The sequence below is a fragment of the Rhyacophila brunnea genome, unplaced genomic scaffold (assembly GCF_057557595.1).
Source record: "Rhyacophila brunnea isolate RB1 unplaced genomic scaffold, BYU_Rbru_1.0 scaffold_9, whole genome shotgun sequence".
In the NCBI taxonomy this organism is placed as follows: Eukaryota; Metazoa; Arthropoda; class Insecta; order Trichoptera; family Rhyacophilidae; genus Rhyacophila; species Rhyacophila brunnea.
The window spans coordinates 19,919,892-19,938,742 of record NW_028233361.1 but is presented as its reverse complement, the minus strand read 5'-3'; the positions used below and the strand labels follow the sequence as shown (position 1 = coordinate 19,938,742).

The 18,851-nt window shown below is 31.0% G+C and overlaps 1 long non-coding RNA gene across 1 annotated transcript; it reads right to left on the bottom strand.

Annotated features, from left to right (window-relative positions):
• Window positions 1-4,222: 4,222 nt before the first annotated feature.
• On the bottom strand, window positions 4,223-8,037 carry LOC147063370 (uncharacterized). The gene is made up of 4 exons (XR_015072142.1): window positions 7,836-8,037; window positions 7,407-7,572; window positions 6,604-6,693; window positions 4,223-6,203 (listed from the first exon to the last, which is right to left on the bottom strand). It is a non-coding gene; the product is annotated as an uncharacterized LOC147063370 (long non-coding RNA).
• Between the last annotated feature and the right edge of the window lie 10,814 nt (window positions 8,038-18,851).

Sequence of the window (18,851 nt, the reverse complement as noted above, 5' to 3'; positions counted from 1 at the left end):
TATCATTTCAAGTTTCATTATTTTCAGTCATATAAAAACTGTAACTGTAAGATCTAATAATCTCATTTGTTTGTTTTGCTTAGGATATTGCATTGTTACTTCACGAATAAATTAAAATTTCAATGACACATAATCATCTTCTTATAAACTATCCATTCCACATTTATTTAAGTCCTAGTCCATACCAAATTATGAAAAAAACTTGATAATAATAGTATTATGTCAGCTAAGTGCTCGAATTTTATTCAGGAGAATAGGAATATATCATTTTTTTGACAAATTGCTAATAAAAATGCAAAAAAATATGCAGATTACATAAACATTATTTTTTTATAATATGTATAAAACAAAAATTCCGTTAAAAATATAAATAACTGATTTGATATTCAACTTTTTAGTTTAAAATAATTCTCCTGCAAAATAACACTTTTGTGACATATACCTCTTCTCCTTTTGACCACGGCTTTTTCGAAACTCTATTGGGCAGGCCAATAAACACACACATAACAATAAATAAACGATACAGTAGAACAGGTTAATCTATATAATATATATATAACAAGTCGGGTTAGTTACACCATTTATAACTCAAGAACGGCTGGACCGATTTTTATGATCTTTGATTTGTTGGATTTGTCTCCGCTCCGAATAGCAGAATAATTATAAAACAATGGATAAATAACGGAAAAAATAAATTATGAAGAAAATTCATTTTCTCATACATTTTGTATGGAACGGTTTTTGACTGATATCGAAGAATTTGAACGATGAACCTGGCGCGTTTGAGAAGTAAGAAAATCACAAAAAAATTAAATCCGTATACAACGCCATCTCTGATACATGACAGAAACAATAAACAAACAAACGAAAGAAAGAATGATGGTCGAAATGTCTAACTGTCAATGGTGTAGTGTGCCCAACATTTCGTGCTTCATGTCAACAGCTCAATTTGCTAAAAAACGATACTCATTGGGATATGACAATCGCTGAAGCAATTGTTTCTGCATCTCCAAGTCAGATACGCACATTATTTGCTATCATTATTTCGACATGCTCCTCATCAAATCCACCTGAACTGTGGAACAAGTACAAGGATGACATGTCAGATGACATTTTACATCGAATTTGTGTCAGTTCATGGAATCCTGATCTCGAGGTGAATGAGGAGATACATAACCAGGCTTTGCTTTTGATCGAATACATGACGTGTTACCTCATGTGCGGCAGTCTGTTAGCCAAGTTAGGAATGCCAACGCCACATCGTGAAATGAACCACGCTTTCAATCGAGAATTGGAACATAAACGTGAATATGATCGAGATGCATTGAACCAATCAGTTCGAACGAATGTACCACTGTTGAACCCCCAACAGAAAGAAGTGTACGATACATTAATGATGGAAATGGTGGCTTATTTTTCCTCGAGGCGCCCGGTGGAAGTATGAAGACATTCCTCATGTCATTGATTTTGGATACTGTGAGTGCAAGATCTGAAAATGCTATAGCAAATGCTTCTTTTGGGATAGCGGCCCCGTTGCTAGAAGGATGTCGAACGCCTCATTCAAAGTTGAAATTGCCCTTAAACCTGCAAACGACTGAAAAACCGACATGCAACATTGCGAAACACTCAGTAATGGCCGAAGTTTTGTTAGCAAGTAAAATCATCACCTGGGATGAATGCACAATGGCAAACAAATGTGCATTAAAAGCACTCGATCGAACTATGAAAGATCTGCGTAATGACTCAAGAAGTTTTGGAGGTGCAATGATTCTACTATCTGGCGATTTCCGCCAAACACTAACAGTCATTCCAAGATCGACCGCTGCCGATGAAATAAATGCTTGCCTCAAATCATCGACTCTGTGGCGCTCTGTGAAGAAACTTCAGCTGACGACAAACATGCAAGTTGCATTGCTAAACGATCCATCTGTCGAAGATTTCTCCAAGCAATTGCTGACTATCGGTAACGGCCGTGTTCCTATCGATGAATCGAACGGATTGATTTCGTTTCCGCTGAATTTTTGCAATTTCGTCTCAACTAAGGACGAACTCATCAACAAAGTGTTCCCGAACATCATTGCTAACCACAAAAATTATGGATCACTTAAACTTCACAATTAAAAATCAAATCGTTAGTCCACTGCATTCCTTCAAATCTATCGACTGTGTAACAAACGAAGACAAAGCAACCAACTAACTGAATTTTTAAACTCATTGGATCTGCCTGGCTTGCCACCGCACAATTTACAACTGAAGGTTGGCTCGGTCTACATCATGCTTTGAAATCTGAACCAACCAAAACTATGTAACGGAACGTGTTTGGTGGTGAGAAAACTCATGGGCAATGTGATTCACGCGACGATAATCAAAGGAATGTTCAGAGAATTTCGATGATCCCAACCGATATGCCATTTGAGTTTAAACAAATTCAATTTCCAATTCGTCTTGCATTTGGCATGACGATCAACAAATTACAAGGCCAATCCTTGAGTGTTTGTGGCCTGAATCCATAAATGAATGTTCGTCTCACGGTTAATTGTACGTAGCATGTCCATGTGTAGGCAAACCATCTGCTTTGTTCGTTTTCGCACCTGACAACAAAACGAAAAAAGTCGTATACCACAAGGTGCTTCAATGAAAGGAATCGACCCGAGTGCAACCCATCCAGCAAATAGTTTAACAGAAAGTAGTGCAACAATGCTATGCGAGTCATTTCGATTCACTTCAATAAAGCAAATGCATTGCTGCCACGTGAATTACATTCTTTTTTTTCTTTTGACCATGTCCGATCCTAATAGGATCATATGGGTTTCCACAGATTGTAGGTTTGTATTAACAGATTTTATTTTTACGAGAAATGGATGTCAGCCACTTGCTCAACGTATTAGGATCATACTCTGACTCATGCACAAATTGAAAAACAATATGTGAACTTGCCAGACCCAGGATTCGAACCTGGGACCTTCGACACTATAGGCCGGCGCTTAATCTACGCGGTCATCGTGGGTGTACAGTATGTACAGTTCAATGTTATTAAAATACTTTACATTTTGATTTGATTTTTGCACATTTATTGAACCTATTCATTTTGAGTATTCATTTTAACTTATTAAAAACTGAATTTAATTCAGCTAATAAGTTAACACAAGATTATTGATTCTGAGGCGATACGAAGTTCGCCGGGTCAGCTAGTAAGATATAAATTTGAAAGCCAGTTTCCATAGACTAATATTTTGAAGGCAGTTTTAGTTTATGAATTAACGACGGTAAGAACATAAAAAGTAAAAAATACAAAGCCCGTTAAATATCCTCAAATATTACCAATATTGAATGTGCGTTTCATTTGCGTGACAAACTTTAATGCATACTGTTGTAAATATTGAAAATAACACATTATCACCAGCTATGTTGCGCAATATGCAATATCGCTAGCCAACTAACATTGACAGGCCAAGAAAGTGAGTGGTGGTCAAAAAACACGGTATGACAGTTTTGCACAATATTTATTTGACAGCAATAAAGTACATAAAACACATTTAAATCTCAGGCACAACATAAGAATGGTCAAGACAATATATAAGTCAATAGGTACAACATGAGAATAGTCAAGGCGAAAAGTGAATAAAAAATATAGCCGCACAAACTGAATAGAATAGAATAGAGAATACCTCTCCCTGACACTGAAGTTATACTAGACGGTAATTGACCGTGGTATACGGCAACACTGATTCTAACTGTTCAAGAACTGTCAGCGGCAATGGTTGCTTGCTTGCTGCGCTGGTTACCCCCAAGTGGGAGTCAACCAGACTTCATAGGCGAGTGCTACTTGTCAAGCCGGAGACCTTCGTTCGGTGATAACCATAGCAAGACTGACTGCTGGATGCGGACTGCTAGAGTAGACTCAGCTGCACTCAAAGTACACTGATATGCACTCTCATCTGCACTGCAAGAGTAGTCTCAGCTGCACTGATCTGCACTGCTCTGCACTCCTCCGCATTGATGAATGGACTGATATGCACTCTCATCTGCTCTCTAGAGTAGACTGATCATAGACTAATATACTTTTATAGATCCGCCACTCAGGGATACCAACTGGTTCAAAGTTGTCTCTCTCTTAAGTAATATTCTGTCTCTCTCTAACAACTTGGTGTAGCTGGCGGGCTTTTTTTTAAATAATCTGTTGCATTGTAATATGGTAATAAAAAGTCAAAAAATTGATATAAGTATTATTTTTATTGCAGAAATATAAATGTACAACAAAAAATAATATTACATAGCATGATAAATTAATAATATTCCAGACATGGTATATAATATCACATATTACATTATCACAAAACCATGAAAAATATAAATTTTATCAAATACAATGAAATTGTGAATTACATTAGGATTTTACATATTTCAATTAATTCAAAAAACTGATTATTGTTCTCTGATCAACAGCATTTAATGATCATAATTCAATTAGGATTTAGTCGTCAGAATCCCAATTTCAACAGTTGAATAATGATTATACAGACATATAATAATTATACAGCTGGTTGGAAATTATACAATTAATTTGGTATGTACTTAAGTATTATTAATTGCATGTTATCGTCATGAAAAGATTATATTTTAAATTCTCAGAATTAATGATTTTGTATTAGCAGAGATAAATTACTATTTTTCATTAGTTTGTTTGATTAAAACCTCAATAACTGAAAAAAACCGATTATTGAAAATGCCATGTTTAATTTATATTGCATTTAAGGGTTTATTGGCTTAAAAAAATAGCTGTATTATTTTAAATAGAAATTATAAATTAAATCATCATTTAATTACAAGATTCGTTTGTCACTCACTACGTAAATTCGATATTTTGACATTAATATGCAATGATTCGAACTGAAAAAAGCTGTAATTATTTTAAACATTTTTATTGATTAATTTGTTAATTTAGATATCAGAAAATGAGAAATTAATCAATTTTATTAAAAATTTGGATGTATGAAATTCTTAAAAGGAAACGCAAAACTTGTGTTATTCTCACTGCTATATTATTTTATGCAAATCCACATATAAATAACAGAATTCTTTACGATTATCGATTACGATCAACATTACGATTTGTTTTAACTATCTCAACTGTAAAAGCTCGACCATTTTACTCGTCTGTTAGTCAGTAGCGAAGCATAGACAAATCGGATGATTTATTGTCCTCAGACTTTTCGCTCGCCTGCGCCTGCATTAGCATAAATTAAGAAAAAGACAATTCAAAATAAATTACTGTAAATTGGTTACATTTCTTTTTAGATAAATATTAGTTCTTTGCTGTACAATGTTTGTAAATAAAATGTTTCCACAAAATGTATATAAACCCAAAAATTCTTAATTATCAACTTATTTTTAAAAGCATCTAGGTACAACTGTATTTAGAGTCGAGTTAAAATTGAGAGCGTACACAAGTTTTGCAGGAGACAAAAACATCATGGTTATTATAGAAATATATACAAACATAAATGGTTATGGAGTTTAATCATCCATGGTTTAACAATGTTAGATTTTTTATAGAATTACATCATTTGCAAGATGGGTAAATATTAACAACGGCCACTAGATGGCATTGAAAGTCAATTTTCGATTAAAATGGAGTCACTTTTTTCTAGTTTCATCGACAAATATATTATACAATGAAATTGGTGAATTACGTTAAGATTTTACATTATTTCAATTACTCCAAAAAACTGATTATTGTTCTCTGATCAATAGCTTTTAAAAATCATAATTCAATTAGGATTTAGTCGTCATAATTCAAATTTCAACAGTTTAACAATGATGATACAGACATATTATAATAATTATACAGCCGGTTGGAAATTCTATAATTAATTTGGTATGTACTTAAGTATTATTAATTGCATGTTATCGTCACGGGTTTATCGGCATAGAAAAATGGCTATATTGTTCTAAATTAAATTATAAATTAAATTATCATTTAATTACAAGATTAGTCTGTCAATCACTACGTAAACATCTAGAGCGGGTTTAGCGATTGATATATTATTATGTATATTTATTTATCCAATCTTCAGAGGTTATTTTATAACCCAACACAAACGTATTTGCTTTAAAATATCAGAGAAAGTATTCTGCCTTGGGGGTGAGTTGATCAACACAAGGGACACCAAGACGCGCTAAGATGCAGCCATATGTTTTATCTGAAACATCATAAAACAATGTATTATTTACTTATAATTATAGCAGTATATGTTTTATTTTTCAGTTTTGTATAGTTAGTCATGGTAAAGGCCCATTACTTATAATCAGATCAGTATAAAATGGCTGTAAAGCCTTAAGTCACATAAAAAATTGTTACCTATTTAATTAATTTAAAACAAGAGCTATGATGTTTTTGAGAACACCAAATGTAATGTGTATACATTATAATTTAATTCTTATTCTTGCAAGTCGGTTCCAGTCAATTTAGGACCTTGTGAACCTACCAATTGATGTAGGTAAGTATTGATATTTTTTAGTTGTGTGGATAGGATCGATTTGTGTCAATCAGCACTAGTGATTATGTACTTCAAGGCAACTAAAAACTTAAAAATTACTCACGCTTCTCTTTCTGAACAGCTGAAGTGCTAGACGTCTCCAACTGAAGCTCTTGCTGCATCGTTAGGGTTCCTGGCGATTCTGCACGTTCAGCTGAAATCGTGCAATATTCACCATCGTTAGTAATCGTTGAAGAACAGTTTACCATACCTAACAAATCGAGGAGAATTGAAATAAAGTTTGTGTCCACAGATTCATTATAACTTGTGTATACAGAATGGATCACACGAGTATATAACATTATAGCTCCATGTGCATGGATTTACCGGCACCAATAGTACATCCACGTTGGCCGCGCGGCTTAAGCGTCAGCCTATAGTGTTGTGGGTCCCAGGTTCGAATCCTGAGTCTGACAAGTACACATATTTTTTTTCAATTTGTGTATGAGTTGGAGTATGGACCTAATAGGTTGAGCAAGTGGCTGATATCCATTTCTCGTAAAAACAACTTCTGTTAATACAAACCTCCATCCTGTGGAGGCCCATATTATTATGATCCTATTAGGATTGGACATGGTCGAAGATAATGTGTAAACTAAAATATCCCAATAATAACCGTTTACACCTAAAAGTGCTGACTGTCCCGCTAATCTCATTCTTCGAGCGTAAGCGAGACGCGATGTTGTCAATGTATGGTGCCATTTAACAGGTTGTGAAAATGGTAAACGTCAAAAATGCCCTGCGTCGCCGTGTAATTAGTATTATTTCAGGCAGATTCGCCACTTTCTTTCAACTGGCTATGCGTATCCGCCATGCAAGTCCCAACTACTGCGTTATGTAGGTACATTATTTAAAAATATTACTCACATTTTTTTACGAACAGGACTCAAAATGAAAATCACATATCCGACGATGCATAGGTACATATAAAAGTCGCATCTAATTCTTTTTTATGGCCACCGCCGAGTCGTAGGTACCCACTGGAAAAATATTTCTGTATTCTTCTCTGGGTGTGGACGAAGCACTGCTTCAGCTGAAATATAAAATAATACTAAATTACGGTTTTGCTTCTCAGAGAAATGAGACCCCACGCAGCAGGGTTTATTATATTAATAGACTTTTCTACGATTCATTGATTGACATTCATGTTTGAGAGGAAGCTTGATGTATTATTGTATGTATGTCGAGTGTAATTGTTGTTTGGCTTGTTATATAGTGTATATATTAATTATTATGTTAAAATACAGTGCAGATGTATGAATACTTCATTTTAATGCAATATTGTAGCCAACTTACGTTTAAAATCAACACATCCTTCCTTGTTCGATGGCACCCTTTTTGTTAAACATTGTTTAAATAATATTATAATTAATACATAATAATATGTATGTACTGGACACAAAAGTATATAGTTTGCTTATTTCGCTTTTGATTTTGTTTTAGAACAAACTAGTTTTTTGTATGTAAAATTAGCCGTTAATATTTATGTACGTCAAAAACTTTCGATTTTTTCTGTGGACGCCAGCAGTGCTGCCAGATGAAATAAAAATATGAATTTGCCGAATATTGCCACTAATTTTGCGATTTTTTCCCAAATGAACATTAACTAATTAATACCTCCAAAGTACGATAAAAAATTATAAGTAGGTAGGTTTTTTTATATCAAAAATAATTAAATTATTATATTATGTAATACCTACCCTTTTAAAAAATAACATTTTCTTAAATTTATGTTTTCTATAATATTACCTACACTATTACAGGATATCTTTCTAAAATAAGTAGGTACGCAAATTAACTATCATGATACAACATTTAGAATATGTTTTTTTATTGTTTAGACCTCAAATATAATTAAATAATAAATGCAATACTCTTAAAGTGACATTTTTCTAATTCATTTTTTTGATATATTCCATGATTTATTCCTAAAATAAGTAGGTAGGTTGGTACGGTAGTACAAATTTAAAGTGGGTTTTCCTATTGTTTAAATCTCAAAAATAATTAAATATTATGTAATACCCCAGCAATATTAAATAAATAAACGAACATTCATTATTATATAAAATATTAACACGAAATTAACCATAATAAATAACGTAAACAATTAATTTTGAATATTAATCAATATCCCATAAACCATGTTCCCCAATCCCATATCCCATAACATCATGTTCTTTAAATGCTGTTGATCAGAGAACAATAATCCGTTTTTTAAATTAATTGAAATATGTAAAATCCCAATGTAATTCACAATTTCATTGTATTTGATAAATTTATATTTGTCATGATTTTGTGATAATGTAATATGTAATATTATATACCATGTCTGGAATATTATTCATTTATCATGCTATGTAATGTTATTCATTTATCATGCTATGTAATATTATTCATTTATCATGCTATGTACTATTATTTTTTGTTGTACATTTATATTTCTGCAATAAAAATAATACTTATATCAATTTTTTGACTTTTTATTACCATGCACCAATGCACCAGATTATTTAAAAAAGAAGCCCGCCAGCTACACCATGTTGATAGAGAGAGACAGAATATTACTTTAGAGAGAGACAACTTTGAACCAGTAGGTATATTTGAGTGGCATGCCCCTGAGACTGATGTTTCATAGCGCGGTTCTCTATATTATTTGATGCGGCAATCGCTGGTACTAGGTCATTATTTTGAAATCTCTGCAATGTGCGAACACGGCCCTTGTGTATGTGATTGTATGGTTTGCTGTGGAATTTGATGCGTGGAGCGGTGATTTAATTAATTTGATCAACGAATTTTTGAATTTGGACAAAATAAGAATTACGTCTGGCCATCTGCTATAATTTTTATAATCATAAGGATTAAAATTTAGAAGGTTCAATTTGATCCCCAATAAAAATTAATAGTTATGGGTGAACGAATTTACTTTCTTATTATAAAATTGATTTTACAGTGTCAAGAATTAAGCTAAGTACGCGCTGTACGATTTTCAATTGATTTGAACAATGATTTGATATAAAAAAATGATTTAAAGTTATATCTTAAACTCTTAAAGGCATGATTATGGTATAAAAAATGTTCAAATTATGTTAAAAAAAACTGCTGGAGGATATAAACTTTACTAGGTTTTTTTTACGGCGTAGGTATTTTAAAACCGCGATGTGTTTAAATAGGTACCTAAATTTACCTACATGTAGGTAGGTGCTGCGAGCGGCCCATGTCGTGTTTTCCATCTAGTGACTGCTTATATACTTTATTACTATATTTACTTATATACTATATTATGTACTAAAATGTTTGACAGAATTATTTTTTTAGGCGGCGAAACATTTCTTGTAATTCTTGCGATGTAGGTATCGTTGTACGGCGGCTGAGAATAACGCCGAAGGCGATTTTTTGGCGTCTGTCCACCTTGAAGGCGAAAGTACAGCCTTTGGCCATACTTTAGTTGGTAACAACGTTAATTAACACGTATTTAAGTTTATTCCATATTATTTATCCATCCGAAGGTAACCCACCTTACTTTCAGGTTCCTTGATCAGTACGGTTATAATATGGTGATATAATAATGCTATTTTTTATTTGACGATGCATAGCTTTTTATTGTATTAATGCTCAGTACAGTCAATTTAAAACTCAATTCTTATTCAAATATTTCAACAAGATTAAAAACTAATTTCGACATGGCATATTTCAACAAAATTTAGATTATTCATTATTATTCCACATTCAGAAGTTTAATTCTACCATGCGTGTTCTACACACACTTCCCTTTTATTGTATCCGAACTCTATAATATAATAATATGTAACATTTTGATTATTTTCAGCTTTATTAAATCTAAAAAAACCATGTTGTCTCATTCGCTGGTTAGCACGTAATCATTTTATTTTTTGTCTATAATGCAAAAGTATTTTTCAGGTTTTATTTATGGTAATGTTTTGCTTTCTGTCAATTTTGTACGGAACAAATGGCATAATTCAAATTCGATATTTACAAATACACCAGGTAAGATATTTTATAAGTTTTTCAATTTATTATTTCTTACTTCGGTGTGTCTGTTTTACGAGGAATGGTTGTAATCCATTCACCCAACTCGTTGGTTCCTTGGATTTGAACAATAATATACATTGAAAAACAACATGATTTTTTACTAACCGCGGCTTCAAATCCGCGATCCACAGCTTTGTATTTATACAAAGACGTACATCGTACACTCTGGGCCTAGTGGATGGGCCAGCTATTACAATTGTTTGGTAGGTTTATATCAACTGCATATATGCAATAACACATTAACTCAAAAATGTCAACTATTCTGTAGAGAAAAAAAACCATTGAAAAAAATGTGTAGCAAAAATCGTTTACATAATGGAAATGATTTAATTTTAATAATTATAAGCTACATCTTTAAATTATTGCGAATCATATAAGTATATACTTACTCATCTTTATTGTGATATTAATAATAATCAAAATTAGTCCACGTTATATTTTAGTACCTACTAAAATATTACATCTAATTTAGTGTTACTTTTCCGGTTTTTATTTTTCATATGGCGCGTAGTGTGGTAGTAGTATGAATGTTAGTGTGTTGTTCCACGTAAGCAATTTTTTCTATGAAAAAAGTACTGCATTAACAGCACATGGTGTTTTTTTCATGGTTAGGTATTTGAAAACAAGCAGTACCTAATAAATTTTAAATTGGAAATAATTAATCAATCAATGTGATATTCCACGTAGGTACCTAACCAAACTTTAATCAATAAAAAATATTCTTCTATCTCTAATATTATTAAAACTATGTATGGTATAATGGCATAATTTTAGATATTTTACAGATAAATGAACATTTTTTGACTATTATCTACAATGGCTTGGATTATGTAGGGTTTAAATAAATTTTTAAAAAATAACAAACACTATCTACTCATAATAGCCTTATTCTTAGTTTAATGAAAACAAAACGTTTGATCGACAAAGTTTAGTGTGCACTATTTATGTCGGATCTTGACAGCCTACCTTTACCCTTTACCACTGCCAATTAACCGGGGTAAAAATATTACCCGGTTTTCGGTTTATTTAGGAATAAGTAACCGGTTAACCGGTTTCAACCGTCCGATTTTAAAAAAAAAATTTAAAAAAAAACGAGTTGAGTTCTTATTTTTATAGCGCATTTGCATAAGACAAAAATGACAGTCGTTGAATATTACTCATTGTCGGAAATTTAACTACACTTCAAGAGCCAGATGCAAGACTACTGTAAAATATATTATACTAGCCTTATCACCCGGCGCTGCTCAGGAGTGGAATGGTTTAATATTTGAAAATAAAAATTCTAAATATTATACGTAGAGTGCAAAGGATTAAATTTAAAAAAGTACAAAAATATTATATTAGAGATTTTTATTTTTAACATAATAAAGTATATTTTTATACAATTTTTGCATTTAAATATCTTAAAAAGTACTTAGTACAAATTCAATTTACTATTTTAAGGCTTTTTTATATAATATAAATATTCATCCATAATATAAAAATCCAATCCATCCTTCCAGGGCTTTTCGATATACAATATTTGTGGCTTTTCCATTTGATGCCAAAATATATAGATTTTTACTACTCCCCACTCATGATGCCGCTACATACAATTGTCCGTGAGTGAAGCATTCCGATCTAATGTGGCAGTACTGCATCGCCCGCGCCGGCTCAGTTGGCTCCCTGCCGATAAGCGATTCTAATAACACAATTATTTGCATCTAACTTTGCCATTTGACCTCCGATCGAGCTGAAATAAACGCCAATATTTTTTTTAATGTACACATTCTAGCGACATTTTTCAATAAAAAATGGGGGTTGCAACATTAAATTCCGCGTTTCAAGGCCCTGTACGCGGTGGCATTTTCCGCAAAAACCGTAAAACTGTCACCGGGGTGCAACAGGTTAAATCTGAAATTTGAGACGCCCACCGCGTACTCCGGCTTGTCGGCCTCCGTTCACTGTCCAAATTTTGTCGACTGCGAGTGTGGATTTGTATAAAGAAAAACGGACACGACGGTACAAACATCCAAATATATTTTCGAAATTATAGTATAGATAGCACAGATAAGATATTATTTACATTCTGAAGTAACTTTGCTACCAAATTTGTTTGTTGCCAATCTATTATATTTAATTGTCTTTCGTTCAAATATCTACTAATGTTTTGGCAGGTTAACGTCTATTCTAGTCATAATCCCCAATATAAGGTATTAATTATTGTTTTTATTTAATAAAACGCAATTTTTCAAAGTACTTATTCCACTTTTAATTAATATATTAGGACCGGTTTCGTCCGCCTCAGTGGGACATTTTCAACTGAATACATTTTTTTTTTTAAACAATATTTATCAAACAAAATTCAAAGCGATAGAAATAATATAACAATAGGTACATAATAATTATCCGTCCAATAATACCTTCCCAATAACAGACTAATTTAAAACTAATGAGGTTGGACATTAATATTTCATACTACGTCAGGGGCATTAAACAAATTATTTAAAATATTAACAAACCACAAAATATGAAACAATCTACACTTACAATAACATTAATATCAACAAATAATTCTAATTAGTCAAAATTAATAATATTTTTTTTTTTTATAAAAAATAAAATAAAATTATCAATTGAAGTGAGATGAAATAAAAAACAAATACAACCAAAATATGAGTCAGAATTCAATAAAAATAATAAATAATGTACAATATATAAAGTTATGTTATGACAATCCCAAATATTAAATAGGGTACAATAATGGAGAAGACACAACATATAATTGATGGCTTGGCAATGGGTAGTCCCTTATCTCCTATTTTGGTAGATTTCTTCATGGATATAGTCGAATCTAAGATAAGCAATTCAAGTCAAAGTTTTATTAAATAAAAACAACAATACAATGCAGTTCCACCATGAATTGACAGTTAACAAAATAAAAGAAATTAAAGAAGGTATTAATAGTATTATGAAAAATATTTTATTTCTATTCGGTTTTTTTAGCTTTGTGTATGTTTGATGGCTGATTAAAAAACTTTTTATTATGTGGTTTTAGGATTTACAATCTCTCATCAGCAATATCATTTATAATTCACATTTTTTTACTGCTTGGTAATTACAATAATTGCATCAGAGGCATTATTAAGTGAAGGAAGGAGGTTAAAAGTTACATTGGCTACGTTAATGATAAACAGGTATCTAAGTAAGTTTAATCTGATATTTTATACCCACACATATACCTGGAAACGCCTCAGAATGATATAAGATGAATTTTAAAGGAGATTGCAAAAAAAATCAAGCTGTCGATTCAATTTACTGACCCTTAAGTGACAAAGGGCTTACACGGCTAATAGCAACACGTGGTAATATATCAATAATTAATACTAATGCTTATTACTAAAAATTAGCACTAAATTCGTTATTAAAGCACTCGAAAGAAAATAGGTATGTTTTGAAGACTTTTCAAGTGTCTCAATGAAAAATACTATAATTTGAAATCATGTGTATATTCAGTCGTAAATTAGAATAATTAAATTGAATTAAATATATGTTTCTAGTATTATTGATCTTCATGGTATTGATATATTTTTTTTTCACACAAGATTTAAATGAAACTTCTAAAGTAAATTCTAAAAGACCAATAAAGTATTCATATATCTGTTAAGTTAAGCTATACTCTGGGCCTTGGGGTTTAGCAGCAAAGAAAAAGAAGAAGAAGATAATATGTAATTTTATATCAGCAACAACTGTCCACGTGAGATGTGAATGTAGCCTTCCACGGTATCGAAGAATAGCTATGACTAACGAAACGTCTCCCCCCACAGCTAAGGTCGAATATTAAACATGAAATGCTTTCATTAGACTGAAAACCATGGTTGAGCGTACTCAAGATAATGTGTTAAAATAGGGATTTTATGATGACCAAGCCTGCGGATGCTGCGACATTCAAAGCAATGAACACTGATTTTCATGGAATCACTAAAATCCAATTTCAATGAGATCCTAAGAGCTGAGAAACATAGTATTGCCTTTGTTAACTTCTGTTGCTACACCCTGTCATTAAACATGCGACATGGCAAAAAAATAAACCATTAAAAACAGATTTAAAATGAGAAAAAATGCCAAATTTACTAATATTACTTTTCTTTTTATATGATTAATTTCAATGTTTTTAAAAACTTTTATACAAATCGAACCACTTCAATATATGCTTATATTTTTTAATATTATGTAGGTAAATTTATAGAATTTTAATAAATATCTAATAACTAAAAATAAAACAATTTTACCAAGGACATGTGGCGCCAAATTGATGCTCATTGTCCAGAATCACTTGGTCACAGCCGAAGCACAAATTGGCGCCGATTATCTATAATGGTTTAATCAATGATTGTAAATATATATATTATATTTAATGAAAATTCTAGATACCCATACGCGTCGTCAGATGTCACAATATTATTTATTAGTCGTGAAGAGACCATTACAACTGACAGTTTCCAATTTCTTCAATCTCGACTGGATCTTCTTGTGGGGACCACTTTCCACTATCAGTATTTATAATATAATACTTATTCAAATGAAGGCATACATTTGAGTGGATTGAAGGCATACACGAACCACGTGTAGATTTTCTCCAGAAATATTGGCCAAAAAATCTTTTTAGTAAAAACAGTAAAATAATAATATAATATTTACACAATTTATTATTACATCAAAAACTTTTTTTTTCAAAATTATTTAAAAATTGTAATTTTAAAAATAAATGATATTTGTATGCTATTTATTTTCTAGTGTTTTTATTTCTTATAAATATAGTGTGGAATTCAAAATGAACGCCGTGGGATTTTCCAATAAATAATAGTTTTAGATAATCTACGATCAATGCAGTAATGTTCTTTTCACATTAATAGATTCATATACTTCGATGGCTATTTTTTAGAAGATAACACAATTGATATACGTGTCCCTTATATCAGACATTACGTATGGCGTCGAAGTCACAAATGATTTTACTTTAGAATGGTCATTTTTCAATCTACACCTTTCAGAAACGTTAAGTCTAATGTGATTTTGAAGGGAAAAATCTCACTCTGGTGAAATAATCAGCAGTTTTACGTGTAAACAGTTATTATCGCGATAGTTTAAAATACACACTATTGGTGCAAGTAAATCCATGCACGTGTACAGTCGCTATTATGTTACGATAAAATAAAAAAATGTTTCATTATTTAAATCATCCTTCTTCAAGACAGAGAGTGCGGCCCAAAAAAATCTGACAGGATATTGTATTATCACAGTATCTATAATCTAATATACGAGTATCATTTTTTACATTAAAAAATAAGGATATTTTAAATGTTACTTACTACAGCCAATTATATGAACGTTTCTTACCCACTGGACCGGTACTTAATTAATATTATACTCGTCTTGATTTATTTGTAACGCATGGGAGAAAACATGTGTATATGTGTAGGAGAGAGCGAGAAAGGGAGAAGACGTATTTATTGGGGTACCTACGATAAAAGAAAAAAAACACGTAAACGCAAATTCTAAATTTGAAAAATAAAACAATCGTTTCATTTTAATCGGGTCGTTAAAGAAATCAAATGATAGGATACTATAATAATACTTTAACATATACTTACAGCCCAGTAATAGCATATAAAGTACCTATATAGAAAGTATTATGCGACATTAAAATTAATTTGTGGCAGATTGACGGAAAAGTAAGGCATTAATAAAGTCTAAATATGATTTTAACAAAAATAATATACCTACGTTAGAACTAAGTTACATCCAAGAATGTTGACATATGACACTGCCACCTAGTATTATTCTATAGTACTGGATAATAATCAGAATAGCTAATAATGTATTATTTATTGGTTAAAGTAATTAGACTGTAAAGGTTAAAAGGATTTTGTTCCGTAATGTAATGTTCATTACAAATATGTGCATAAATTTTACATAATATAATAATATTATTATAACATATGTTAAAATATGATGAATACAATCTAATTAATGTAACTATAAAAAAGTTAATCACCTGTCAAACTAAAATTATTTGTCTAATATTTTAATAATATTTCATACATAATAACTAAAACGCATCAATTATATTGATAAAAATGTATATGTTCATTACCATCATTAAATAATGGCTTTTATAAAATTATTAAGAGTATTTAAACACAGTTCGTATAATTAAAACGTGTAGTATTCATTATATTCCGTGGAAAATAACTATAATAATGATATTATTATACCAGTTTAGTATTACCAGATTATGAAAATGTTTCCAATTTTAAGCTGATTCTATAATTATTTTTCTTTGTTTGGAGTTTATAATAATAACTTTTATGAATATGGTGAAGGTTTAATATGGGTTAGACTACGAAAACTATATTGTATGTTTATTGTATTGACCTGTTTAATAATATACATCGTTGAATTAAAAGGTGCTGATAATGTTGTTGACTACAGTAAATTCAGTCTATCCATGATAATAACAGAACGTTTGGTTAATCTTGGATTCCTGCTGGTTGTAATAACTACTACATTTATGTCAGCAATATTTAATATCGAATTGCATGTTAGACTTTTTATAAATATAGATTACATAAACAAGAAACTTTATATAGATACGTGCTTTTACGAAAAGTTTTAAAAATTCTTCGCAATATTGACAACTGTACGATTTATATACACATCGACAGTAATTGCTATTGATTCGTATACTTGGTATGGTAACACCATGTATCCGATAGATATTAACCACTATTATTATCTGTATTTATTGGATGTAATAATTTTGCAATACGCTTTTGAAGTTTCTATACCAATACTTCAGATCCAAGTTATAAACTATCAACTCCTGTATTATCACATTGACGTAAAAAGCATAGACAATGTTTCTATGGATTTTAGTAATAATGATTTTATTTTAAAGCTGTTTTCAATGTCTAATTCTTCAAAGAAACATGCATTGAAATATAAAATGCAGTGGGCACTAGAGTGAAATAATATCGAACGATTGATGAAAAAGCCTTTGATAAAATTTCTGATAATATCGAAATAATTAATTCATCACATGGGATGCAGGTAATTTACTCTGTTCTAGGAAAAAATTTTGCTCACAATTTTTTGTCACTTACATTATTATATCAAAAAAATATTTAAATTTAATTTTAAAATATTCTGTTTTCAGTTTGCATTGGCATCTTCACGGATTGTCTTAAGTAAATTGATATAAATTGTTTTGTGTATATTTAGTGCTCGAAATGGACTAGAATGCACTGGAGCGTAGCTCCGTTTTGTGGAAAAAATTAAAATATCGCTCCAGTGTGGAAAATAATATGACAATCATTACATTACATTGCAATTAATTTACATGTTTTAATAAAATTTAGTAAGAAACTTTATATGTCGTACACACATATTTCTACAACTATAATAAGGTTGTGTGTTATTTTGTTACAAAGTTTTTATGCAATCTTAACAATATGGTGTAAATTATGATTAATTTGAATTTGTACCATTCCATAGAATATGGATTTAGTATTTTAAGATACACCTTCCAATATCTTTAATATCAGTGGATATTGTATGATATTACTAATTTATATAATTAAACAATCGATAATATTACATTATTTATAAGTACAAAGCAGCAACGTTCCGCGGGGGTAGACAGATTCAGGTAAAGTAAAGAAAAAGATATGTACCATTTTTGACAGCATATTTCGTAAAAAAAAATGTTTTAAGCCTGCAGCGCTGAAATAGATTCCCTGCACGTATATTTAGTAGTAGTGTGTATCAGATGTCTAAAGAATATAATTGCATTTAAAAATCTAAGGTAATTAGGTAGATTATAATATAAGATATAAGTATAAGTAACAAAGAAACTATCACACTAATATTTTTGGAAAATTATCGAGTGATCCGATTCATAAACTTTTCTATTTCGAACGCTGTAGGTAGTACATTATCTATTTTTTGTAGTGATGTTAAATTTTATTATATTTATCATGTATTTACTTAATAAATAAATAGTGGTATAGATCTGTCGCCGTTGGTTTTCTCGGTTGGTAGGAAACAATAATTTTTAACGAGGCACTAGGTGAGACAAAGCGATACAATCAGCGCGATGTAACCATATTCTGCCTACTTTCTGCACACAGAGAGACATATCGGCGCCAATTTATGTTTAGTCATTTCAAAAATTGTTTCTAGGCTCTAAAATTGTTTTTCAGATTTTATTTATGGTGATGT